Genomic DNA, 13385 nt, shown 5'->3' with positions numbered 1-13385 from the left:
GAAATGAGGGCCTTGTTGTATTCTGCCCTTGTCAGAGAATAGCGGCAGTATTGTGTTCAGTTCTGGGTGCCACCTTTTTGGAAGGACATCGAGAAACTGGAATGAACTCAGGAAAGAGTGATGAGGGGGATTAAAGGCTGCTGGAAGGACAGGAGGTGCTTAACATGAAGGAGAGAAGACTTAAGGGGAACCCACGGGCTGGCTAGCTGTTCCTGGTACTTGAAGGGCTGTCAGATAGAAGAGAGATAAGATATATACTCTGTCATTTCAGAGAGGAAAGCTAAGGCCAGCAGGGGGAGGGAGGAGAAAAAAGGGGAGCCGTGTAGACACGGATTTCTTTGTGTGACACCGGACAAGTCATATATGTCTCCCTTTCATTATCTGTAAGCTGAGGATAAGAATAGTTTACCTCACAGGGTTGTGAGAATCAAATGAGACTAATTATGTAAGGTATTTTATACATTTTAAAGGGCTATATAAATTGTCACCTTCCTCCCTTTAACCATCCTCAGCATAGGGAAGAAGTTATCATCTATTAGAATTGACAAGCCTTTGAAGACTTGGAGGGGACAGGTAGGTGGTTCAATGAATAGAGAGCCAAGCCCAGAGAAGGGAGGTCCTGGGTTCCAATCTGGTTCTGAACAGTTAACCAAGGAGAAAAATCTTCATCCCCTAAACCAGTGGTTCTCAAACTTTTTTGGCCTACCGCCCCCTTTCCAGAAAAAAATTACTTAGTGCCCCTGGAAATTAGTTTTTTAAAAAAATTTTAATAGCAATTAATAGGAAAGATAAATGCACCTGTGGGCATCACCGCCTCCCTGGATCACTGCAGCACCCACCAGGGGGCAGTGGCGCCCACTTTGGGAATCACTGCCCTAAACTCACCACACTTAGCGTGGGATTGCAGTTGAATCTCAGCCAATAGTAGGCCAAACATTCCTCATTGTGTAGCAGAAAGAATTACATGGTGGAAGGCTATACTAGATTTAAAGTGAGAAACACCAGATTTTCCCTTTTACTTTCTCCTCCCCTGCCCAGGTTCCAATCTGGCCTAAGACACTTCCTAATTGTGTGACCCTGGACAAGTCACTTATCCCCAGTTGCCTAACTTTTACTGCTCTTTTGCTTTGGAACCAATAGTTAGTATTGATTCTAAGAAAGGAAGGTTTTTTTAAAAAAAGATTTTCAGGAATGGGGATACCCTCCAAGAAAAGCCTTCTTCATACATATGAATAGTTAGGTGCCTTCTAATGTTGACATCACATTTACAGTAGTGATGAGGATGATGACTATGACAACATATTTATTTATTTATTTTTAGATTTTAGCTTTATTTTATTCCAATAAGAAATTTACACATAAGATTTCCAAAGTTAAATGATTCATGTTGTTTCCCTCTCCTCTTCCCTCCCCCCCAGTTGATAAGCAATTCCACCGGATTATACATGTATTATCATCCGAAATATATTTCCATGACAATATACATTTATACAGCACATTTTTGATGTTCAGTCATGTCCAACTCTTCTTGACCCCATTTTAGGGCTTCTTTGGCAAAGGCACTGGAGTGGTTTGTCATTTCCTTCTCCAGCTTACTTTAGACATGAGGAAACTAAGACAAATATAAGTGACTTGTTCAGGGTCACATAATTAGAAGTGTCTGAGGCCAGATTTGAACTCATGAAGAGGAGTCTTCTTGATTCCAAGCCCAGTTTTCTATCCATTTGCCACCTAGCTGCCCCATAGAGCACACTGAAGTTTACAGTATGTGTTGCATAAATTATCCTATTTGATCCTTAATTACTGCTTTGAGAGGTAGGTGCTGTTCTAATCCCCACTTTATAGATAAGGAAACTGAAGTTTAGAGATATTAAATGACTTGCCCAAGGCCACATAGCCTGGAAGTATCCTAGGTAGGATTCAAATTTAGGTTTTCCTGACTCTTAAGTCCTGCATGGTTTTACTTAGCTGCTTAAAAACATAATCATTAATGAAAAAAAATTATAAAAGATTCTATGAGTCATTCAGGTGAGTTCTGGACAGTTAACCAAGGAGAAAAATCTTCATCCCCTAATCCCATCACACTTAGCAGTGGGATTACAATTGAATCTTAGCCAAGAACAGGCCAATTATTTCTCATTGTGTAGCAGAAAAAATTATATGGTAGGAGGCTATACTAGAGTTAAAGTAAGAAACACCAGATTTCCCCTTCTACTTTCTCCTCCCCAGGCCAGGGAGGGCCAGCATTGGAATGGAAAAATATTAACAATTGCATTGCCTTCTGGTCCTGAGAGTTTCTAGCCAATTTAAATGGAATACATGGGGAAGAATGTTTGTGTGTAAGGAGGAGTGTGTGGGTGACAGGGAAACAGCACATGAGAGTAACACAAGGGAGGAGGAGAGAGATGGAGTGAGAGAAAGAACATGAAAAAGGGAGCGTTTGGAACCAAGAGAGTCTGACTAACTTGGAACATGTATGGTGTGAATGAAATTGAGACAAGCTGCTCAAGTTGCCTTTCTCCCTCCCATCTCCCCAAAGGAAATCTTGCTGTCTACTTCACACGATACAGTAAAGTTGAAAGATAGAAGAAGAAGAGTTCCAGAAATCAATCAATCACGCTGCCTCAGAGAGTGGAAAATTGGGCAGAAAAAATCCTGGCCTAAAGGTTCTGTAGAGGAATAGCTAGGAAAGCCTGTGCATTGCTTACACAGGTAGGCTGCAACTTTTAAGTTTTGGTCAGAGAAACTTGTATATGTCAGTGGTCACATCTCAATGGACTGGAGAGTTAAGAAGGAAGAAGAAGCCTTTCCTTCCAAGAAATAAGGCACTTAGGCCCCAGATCTTCATGTATAGTCATGAACAACACCAAGCTTGATTGGTTGATACACTGGTTGAAGCTTATAAACGCCATTTGGAAACATACCAATAGACACTGGTCTTTAATCCAATGATTATCATGCTTTAGGTTTGTTGAGTACTTCTGGTCCAAGGAGAATAATGTGGGCCAGAGGGTTTCAGGCTAGAATCCCCAGGTGGGGATCCTGGGAAAGAAGGCCAGAGCCCGAGGTAAGAAGCAGGCAGATGCCCCCCCTCCCCCATTCCTGTCCTACACTCAAGGTGGTATTTCTACTATATGTTTTTTATCTTGTCTATTTGGATTCAGAAGCTCCATACTGAATAGTTCAGCAGAGGCTTTGAGTCTGCTTACCAAGTTATGATTCATAATAAGATTCTAGGAACAGCCAGTCCAACACATGGGAATTCCCAGGGTGTTATATAAGATAGGAAACTGGCCTGAGGAAAACTGGGGCAGAGTTGCAATTTTAAATGAATCTCAAAACCAGCCGAGGCACATATATAGAGGAGTCATAAACGGGGCTTGATGTCCTCTGACGGGGACATGGGAAAATAAATATTTTTAAAAGTGCCTGTCTAAAACCACATTTCAAGAGAAGTGAGATCTCTGGCTGTTTAGGCAGCTGCAGAGGTGGGGACTGGGGAGGAAGGCTGAGGACTGTTTACGGGCTCTAGAGAGGCTCTTACACTGATAGATTCTGAGGCAGCTTATTCTAGGCCAGCAGCTGTAGATATGATCCTATACTATCGTTTGGTTGTCTTCATTCCTGGGGTAGCAAAATCATCATAACTCACATTTCTATAGCAATTTCAGGTTTACAAAACATTTTGTTCATGGCTTTGGGCAAGGTACCACCTCTTGTGTCCTTACCCATAGCTTGAGCATAACAATATTGTACTTCATTGAACTGCTATAATAAAAGTATTTGTAAACTTAATAACAATAGAGAGCACTTTAGTGTGTCTACTACATGCCAGGTGCTGGGCTAAATACTTTACAATCATTGTCTTGAGATAACCATCTTAGGAGGAAGTGCTATTAATATTCCCATTTTACAGCTAAGGAAAATGAGGCAGATAGGTCAAGTGTCCAAGGTCAACCTTGCCAAAGGGGTTCCATAGCTATTAAGTGTCTGAGGCAGATTTTGAACTCAGGTTCTCTTGATTCCACACCTAGCACCCTCTACCACCGTACCATTTAGCAGCCTGATGTAGGGATTCCTTTCATGATAGGTCTTTGAGGTCTCTCCCAGTTCTATAATTCTGTTATATGGGAACATTGTGGCTTCAGGATCTGAGAATAACTGCTATACTACACAGAAATTATAGTTGCTCCCCTATGAGAGAGAGGATCTATACTGGCCTGGAAGAGCGATGACGATGACAATGATGGCGGTCATCAGAGACCTCACCTATCTCTGGGGAGTTTTGTGAGGATCCAGCTGAATAAAAACAGTAAAGCTCTTAGCACAGTGCCTTCACAGAGTAAGCAAACTGATATCTTCTAGGCTTAGAGATTTACCGGAGGTACTAGGAGGGTAAGCGACTTGCCCAGGGTCACACAGGCATTATATGTCAGAGTTAGGTCTTGAACCCAGGTATTCCTGACTTTGGGGCTGGTTCTCTATACGCCTCACCTATCCCTGGGATACAAAAGGAAAGAAATTAGGGATAAAAACAAAGTATGTTAAAAATAAAGACAGTTATTTTAGGTGAGGAAATTATTATTAGTAAGTAGAATCAAATAACCAAATAATAAATATAAAGTTATTTTGGGTGGGCAATTATTATCAACTATAGGAGTCAAGAAAGACTTCTTTTACAAGGGGAATATATTGCTCACCGACTCTTTCTGACTATTACTTTTCCCCCCCTTTCATGGCCTTGTCAAAGAATCTTTTCAGTCTTTTCCAAACTCTCAAGTCTGGGCTCTTCTCTCTATTTAAGATGTCCCCTAAAGATATGTGGCATGAGGGGGTGATGTGTGAAGGAGAGAAGGAAAAGGAAAAAAATGCAGTGGCCACATATTCTAAAAGGGAATATTCCAACCTAAGACTTCCCTCAGAGCAATCTGGGAGCAGATAACAGAACCAAGAAAAGATTTTATAAGTCAAGTTTTATGCCTTCATTTTTCACATAAAGAAAATGAGGCCCAGAGGAAAAAAATGACTTGTTCCATACTAGTTAGGTGTAGTATTTGAACTAAAACTAGATTTGTTGATCAAATCCTATTCTCTTCCCACTTCAATATATTGAAAAAAGTCAGATAATATATGTATCATTTCTTTCCCACTGATCCTTGCAAAGGAGTAGAAGGAGGGGCAGCTGGGTAGCTCAGTGGAGTGAGAGTCAGGCCTAGAGACAGGAGGTCCTAGGTTCAAACCCGGCTTCAGCCACTTCCCAGCTGTGTGACCCTGGGCAAGTCACTTGACCCCCATTGCCCACCCTTACCAATCTTCCACCTATGAGACAATACACCGAAGTACAAGGGTTTAAAAAAAAAAAAAGGAGTAGGAGGAGGTATCTTCTGATAAGAAATGGGGCCATCTAACATCCATTCCCACCTTAACTCACACCTTCTGTCTGCTTCTGCTGTAATCAATCAATCAATCAATCAATCAATCAATCAAGAAAAATATCTTAGCCATTAGATAACATAATATAATGGAAAAGAGGTCTGGTTTTTGGAGTTAAAAGATCTGGGTTCAAATCCCAACCATGATATTTATTTATTATATGGAATCTCAGACTATGCCCACAAGGCTTTAAAAAACTGTCTGCCCTTTGATCCAGCCATAGCATATCATAAGGAAAAAGACTTGTACAAAAATATTAACAGCCACACTCTTTGTGGTGGCAAAAAATTGGAAAATGAGGGGTTGCCCTTCAACTGGGGAATGGCTGAGCAAATTGTGGTATATGCTGGTGATGGAATACTATTGTGCTAAAAGGAATAATAAACTGGAGGAATTCCATGTGAACTGGAACAACCTCCAGGAATTGATTCAGAGTGAAAGGAGTAGATCCAGGAGAACATTGTACACAGAGACTGATACACTGTGGTACAATTGAACATAACGGGCTTCTCTACTAGCAGCAATGCAGTGATCCAAGACATCTCTGCAGGACCTTTGAGAAAGAATGCTACTCACATCCAGAGAGGGAACTGTGGGGGCAAAAACACAGAAGAAAAACAACTGCTTGATCACATGGGTCGATGGGGACATGATTGGGAATGTAGATTCTAAACAAGCACCCTAGTGCAAATATCAATAATATGGAAATAGGTCTTGATCAATGACACATGTAAAACCCAGTGGAATTGTACATTGGCTATGGGAGGGGGATGGGAGGAGGGGAGGGAAAGAACATGAATCATGTAACCATGGAAAAATATTCTAAATTAATTAATTTCATTGAGTAGAGTGCAAAGTCTGGAGTCAGGAAGACTCATTTTCTTGAGTTCAAATCTGACCTTAGACACTTATTAGCTATGTGACCCTGAGCAAGTCATTTAACACTGCTTGTCTCAGTTTTCTCCTTTATAAAATGAGCTAGAGAAGGAAATGGCAAATCACTCCAGTATCTCTGTGAAGAAAACCCCAAATAGGGTCATGAAAAGTGGAACAGACTAAAAATGAATGAACAAGAAAGTACTTCTCTCTCTCTAAGAAGCTGTGCTCCCACGTTCCCTGCCTAAGGATGAGGCCCCTTTTAGCGTGGAGTGTGTCAGATGGTCTAATCTAATGTATGCTCAGTAGACAGCTTAGAAGCTTGGGCAGGGCTCCATCAGTGCTAAACAATTCATTGTTTAGGAATGAGGTCTGAGAGAGGCATTTGGACTGGAAGGGGCTGTTGAAGGCTGAAAACCAGGAGCAGCTGGTTTTCTATTTCTATTGCCTCCCTCATCCCTTTCCTTTATAATTTTATAATTGGGAATAAATGTGTCAAATCTGCAAGAGCTATTTTGGGGGCATGCAAGTGGGACACATGGACAGAGGCTTTCCCATAGTTCAACCTGCCTTCGCACGCCCCACTCCTCCTTTTACCCTGGCACTACTCATCAGTTTGGTTTGGCTTCTGCATATTGCACATTGCTGCCAGACTCGCCAGATTGAGAAGGGGCTGTGGAGGGCTGAAAGCACTAGGAGATTATTCCAGTTGGAATCTAAAGGCTTCTGCTCTTCCTGGAAAGAAGGAATTAGCCTAACTACTTGGGAGTAAGATGGTTACTTCCACCAAGATGAGGACAAGCTAGCCATGACTTCCCCTTGTGGGCTTTCTGAGCTCTGCTAATAGGGAAAGTAGTGACGTAGCTTGGTAGAGATGTAATCTTTTCTTAAAAACAAATACATTTTTATTTTTATCTTTGCTTTTCATATCACCCGAATTTCCCCCCATAAATTTCTCTACTGTCCTCTTAGAGAGGTATCTTTTTATTTTTTAACCTTTGCCTTCTGCCTTAGAATCGACACTGAGAATCAGTTCCAGGAGGCAGAAGACTGGTGAGGGTTAGGCAAGTGGGACTGAGGGACTTGTCCAGGGTCACGCAGCTAGGAAGTATATAATAGGCTAGATTTGAATGCAGGACCTCTTATTTCCAGGCCTGGTTCTCTAGCTGCCCTTGAGCTATCCTTTCTTAGAAAGACTTTTTTTTTAAAAAGAAAAAAGAAAGGAAGGAAGGAGAGAAAAAGAATAAGTAAAACCAATCAATATATAGGAGAAAATCTGACAATGTATGCAGAACCATCCCTGCAAAAGTGGAGGAAGATAAGAGATGTCTCTCAGCAGGAGGACAGTATGAGGGCATCTAGGATTCTTCTCTACCATGACTCATGTCTGGCTGCTTGCTTCCTCTGTGATAAAACAATTAACAAATATATTAAATACTTCTCATGTGCCAGATACCAGATCCTGGAGGAGGAGGGGAAGGAGGGGAGGAGAAGCATGATCTCTGTTCTCAAGTAGCTTAAGTTTTCTCAGGGAAGACATAGGTGTGCACGTGGTTATACATCCACACATATGTATATCCAGAATAGTAGAAAATGAATATAAATTTAGGCACTAAAAGATGAGGGGGCTCAGAAAAGGCATTCTGCCATTCTGCAGAAGGAAGTGCTTATGCTCTGTCTTGAAGAAAGTGAGGGATTTTGAGGCAAAGGTAAGATGGGAGTATAATATAGGCATGAGAGATGCCCAGTGCAAAAGAAAAAAAGGGGAATTTGAGAGACTGAAAAAGTGGTGGTACTCTTGAAAGAAATAGGGAAGTTTGGTAAGGGATGAGAGTTTAGGAAATAGGATAAATTTTCTTCAAGTTCATTCCCTCCGGGAATCTTCTCATCTTTTTTAGAAAAGATGGAGTTGAACTAGAGAGTTCCTTAGGTCTTTTTCAGCTCAGAATCTTATGAAAATTCATAATCTTTATAGGTCCAATTCTCTTGGCTTTCACTTCATCTATGGGGCAAATGGCAAACTGGTCATAGGATCATAGTTTTAGAGCTGGAAATGTGTTCAGAGATCATCTACTCCAAACCTATCATTTTATAGATAGGAAAACTAAGGACCAAAGAAAACCATATGCTCCAGGTAACACAGAGAGTGATAGAACTAGGAGAAATACCTTGGGATTATGATTCAGGGTCTTTAAAGTTATTCTCAAACATTTTTTCATTTCAATTTCATGAGCGCCCTGCAAAGTAGGCAGGATCCATTTATCATCCCCATTTTATAGCTGATGAAAGTAAGCCTCAAAACCATGAAGGGATTTGTCCAAGGTCACAGAGCTAGTAAGTGGGAGAGGCAGGTCAATAATTCATGCTTTTTTCCTTTTTTTCTCCAGTTAGTGCATGCAAAAGAGGGGCCCAGATACTACCTCACAAAATGTATTGCTTGAATGTCATTTCATTACTTCACAACTTCAACAACTCTAGCATTTGCTGGTGCAGAATGAATAGAGATTTGAGTGCAGCTGCAGGAATACAGGACAAAGATTGGCAGTTCCCTCCTTCCCCACCACCACCCTTCTCCTAAGTCCTTAGTTAAATAAACCTCCAGAGTAACATGTAATATCTAAATAAGGAGTCTTGCAATGTGAAGCAGCCTAGTAGTAATTCAGCAGGGAAGCAGCAGATGGCAGTAGCAGCTCAATGGAGAAGCAGTAGAAGACAGCCCAGCAGAGGACTCAGTTCAGCAGCAAATGACATCAGCAACTCTGCAGGGAAGCAGTGAGTGTTAGTTTTGGAGGTAGAGAATTATTTGAACTGAGATACAACCATATAAATATGAGTTATTTAGGATATAAATGTTTCATCTCCAATCACAGGTGTGATAATCTATGGGAGAATGTGCCCTCTATGATCTGTTCTGATTCCTTTAATCAAATCCTTTATTTTCAAAACAATTAAAAATGAAATTCAATTAATATGTTCTTTTTAGTTCAGGATTCTAAACTTCTCTCTCTCTCTCTCTCTCTCTCTCTCTCTCTCTCTCTCTCTCTCTCTCTCTCTCTCTCTTTCTCTCTCTGAGAGATGGACCTTTTTGGCAATTGGATGATACCTAAGAATCTTTTCTTGGAATAATGCTTTTAAAGTAGTTGAAAGAAATGCTAAATTTTAGTTAAAAGTTGATGAAAACTAAGATGTAATTTTTTCCCATTCAGTTTTGTGGATCCACTGAAATCTATCAGTGTTTCATGTACCTCAAACAATAGCTCTTTCTCTAGTTTGATGGGGGGGGGGAAGAGATGGGGGCTCATGAACTATTTTTTTAACCCTTATGTTCTGTCTTAGAATTAATCCTAAGTACTGGTTGCAAGGCAGAAGAGTGGTATGGATAAGTAGTGTTAGGTAACTTGCTAGAGTTAAACAGCTAGGAAGTAACTGAAGTCACATTTGAACCCAGGACCTCCTGTCTCCAGGTCTGGCTCTCTAACCACTGAGCCTAGATGCCCCTATGAACTGTGGTTTTGAATAGAGCCATACATAAACAGGAAGTTTTATAGGGGATCTACATTAGGAAGGGGAAGGGATGAGATACAATAATATACCTAGTTTTGGACATGAGTTTGACTTTTCCCTTCATTTCTTTGGACAAAAGGAGAATAAAGAGGTAAAGCCAAAAGCAATTCACATTAATCCATTGCATGCAGGGAGGAAAGCACAAAATCCAAAGGCTCATAACTAGATCCTAGAACACTCATTGTTTTGTTCCCACAGTTTGTTTTTGCCCAGGGGAAAGTAGAAACGATCTCTCTGGAAAGACTACTGGAAAGGAAAGGGGAGCGAGGGTCACAAATAATGCAGTTAGCAGTGCTTACAGACAGGAAGACCGAAGAGAGCGTATCTTTACTTGTTAGTTGTGTGCGTGTAGGGGAAGACTTCTCAGTCTGTTCTGGTTTTTCAATCATACCTGCCCACGAGGATAGCGATCAACATCTTCAAATTCCAAGGACGATGATATGGCTCCCCAAAGTTGGTTGGAAGGGGGAGAGGACAAGAAGGAGGGGAAAAGGACATATAGATGTGGATTATTTTGTCCTGAAAAATGTTGATAGGAGTGTACATCATTCTTGGTTTTCTGAAGAAAAAAAACGTGATTTGCTTTTCCCCAGAGAGACTATGTCTGAAGCGCTTGGACTTATTGCTCTGTTAATATAGTACTTTCCCAAGAATTTCAAGGCACAAAAGAGAGCAATGGCTTGACTTTGCTGGAGAAGTTCATTGGAGCACAGGACTTCCCAAACTATTCCAGGGAATCTTGATGTCTTAAAGTACACAATTAAGAGCCACCTCTTTGGTTCGGTTTGGCAGAGAGGTCCTCTGACATCCATCCCCTCCTGTCCTGCCAATGCCTCCCCCAAGGAGATGGCACAGCCCAGCATGAGACAGTCTTCCTTCCCCTTTTCCTATTCCCCACTTTCTATCAAGCTGGGAGTCACATATCCTGTCTTTTCCCCACAACCAGATTCTTCCACCAAATACATGAGAACAATTCGGAGAGTTATAGAATTTCAAGTGGGAGGGAAGCCAGTATTCTAACTGGTGTCCAAAACCTTCATTTACAAATGAGGACACTGAGGCCCAGAGAAAATGTGTCTTTCCAAATCTCGAATTGGTAGGAAAAGACTCAGTGAGAGTCTTTGATTCTCAAATCAGGGCTCTTTCCATGAAGCTGTGAAGTCCTTGGCCAGACTCTCAACTTTTATAACTTATTTCTGGGTATGCTCAGGAAGACTGTTTGACAATCTCTGCTTGCCTTGTTTTAATTCCATGACTTTGCAAAGCTCCTGCACAACACATTTCTGCTGACAGAAACGCAAACTCTCCCACACACATGGTGGGGCCAATTAGAGTTGGCAGGAAAGCCAAGGAAACCTTTCTTCATTAAAGCAAAAAAAAAAAAAAAAAAAAAAAGGATGAAAACAAGTCTACGGTACCTTTCATAGAGTACCTCCCTCTCTGGGAAAATAATGTTGTATTTGCCCTTTGTGCCTGATTCCCCCCTCCTTTAAAAAGATGTTCTTGATATAAGGTTAGCTTCTGTTTGCATGGTGCTTTACGGTTCTTTAAGTACTTGATGGACATTATTTCAGGCATTATTAAAAGTTGGAGGTAAAAATGGAGTCAATGCCTCCATTTTTCAGATGTAGAAATTGAGGCACACGGAGGGAGGTGAAGTGATTTCATATGGTTAGTAAAAGGCAGAACTAAAAGTCTTACCCCTGTGCATGCTGTAGACCCTCATTTGCTTCTAGGCTTGTTATCATCAGAGTAAAGAAGCCCACTGGACTCAATATTTTCCATATTCATTTTTATTTAAAGACTCAGAACACAGTCATCATAGTTCATTTGTAACCATCACTGTCAATGTTTCTTAAATCACACGCTGACACTCGGGTATAACAAAAAAACGTTTTCTGAGCTGTGCAAAGTACAAAGGAATTGTTCAGAGTCAGTTAGCCGAGACCATTTCGAGTAGAGCAAACTTGGCATTTTACAAAATGAGGTTGACGTTTGCCAGAAGAATGCATTTTACTTTGAAGGTAGGAAGTGCATGCACATTCTCTACTTTGCTTGTCTTCCTTTCCTTGCATTCACTTGAGTCAATGGGCCCAGGCTGCCGCTCATCCCTGCTAGAGATGCAGGATGTCCTTGGCAGCCCCGGACTCCACTTACTCCATTTGCTGGTTGTTATACATTCCAGACTGTGCTGCTGCTCCAATGGTATCGGTTTGGCCAACAACGGCAACGACAACGAAAAATTACTCAACAATTAAAACAAATGAACCATTCAGTCAAACCAGAAACAGGGGCTGCAAATAAAGTACGGCTTCAATATATCAAACACCAAGACATACCATTACAGGTTCTTCAAGGCAAGGTAACCCCCCACCCACCCACCCCCAAAAGGTGACACTTTGCTCCTGTTGGATTTTTTTTTCTTTGTGGTTTAATTTTCCATTAACTAGGACTGTCACAAATGTGCTCAAAAACGATTGAAAAACATTAATGATGGTTGTGCATTTCCTCCTTCCCCAAATGCTCTGGCTTTGGTCCTATGAAATTAAAGCCTTCTAGAGTTTGTTGTCTAGGACTTTTGGAGGTAAGGATGACTACCAAGGGGACTGCAAGGGACCAAATTGCCTTCTTTCTTCATTAAAAAATGAAGATAGCAATTATCATTCTCTTCCCTCCTTCCTCACCCAATAAAGTATCCCATTTGACAGTGTTGGGAATAGTCAATTCTCTTAATTGTTATTTCATGGGCTAATTGAACATCCATTGTGTAAATCATCCAGGATTCCTTTTTGGCCTGAAGTCTCTTGGCCACATTTCTGCTTTTTAGCATAATGTGGGCAGGGATAGAGAGAGAAAATGAAATTCACACCAGATTCTTCCTCAACTTGTTCATTGCTCTCCTCATAGAATATTTGAGAAGGGTGAAAGTAAGGCTCCTGGATTCTCTGAAGATATCAATTATCTGAGCTTTCACTAGAGAGGAGAGTTGCCTGTGTGTATATACCACCTAGGTGTCTCTATCAATCAATACACCTTTTGTATAGTGATAGGATTTCTGTATACACACATATGCCTTTTTGGGGCAATTTTTGCTTGCTAGTCAACTAATATATCATCCCTGATGGAGATGTGCAGGTTTTGATCAATTCCACAGACAGTGCTCTCTATTTTTAAACCAGTCCCTCCTTTTTTTTTTTTTTTTTAAAGAACAAATTTCCCAAGTCAGCTATCAGTTGGAAAGAGGGAAAGAAGTCCTTTTCCTCCTGACAATAACAGGAACCTTTTGGTGTTGGTTACCACCCAACAGTAATAAATAGCCACTGAACCATCCAAAAATATGAGATCTGAAAATAACAGCTCAGTATTTCAAAGGCATCATGTCTGGCGGGAGGCTGACTGTCTGGAATTTGTTTGTCACATCCAAGAAAGCCAAGGAAACCCTACGTTCCTAAGGACAAATTTATGCAGTTCAACCTAAGTTGGAGTGTTTGTTTTTTAAGGATGGGGAACAT

The sequence above is a fragment of the Gracilinanus agilis genome, chromosome 3 (assembly GCF_016433145.1).
Source record: "Gracilinanus agilis isolate LMUSP501 chromosome 3, AgileGrace, whole genome shotgun sequence".
Lineage (NCBI taxonomy): Eukaryota > Metazoa > Chordata > Mammalia > Didelphimorphia > Didelphidae > Gracilinanus > Gracilinanus agilis.
Note: the sequence above shows the minus strand (reverse complement) of the source record.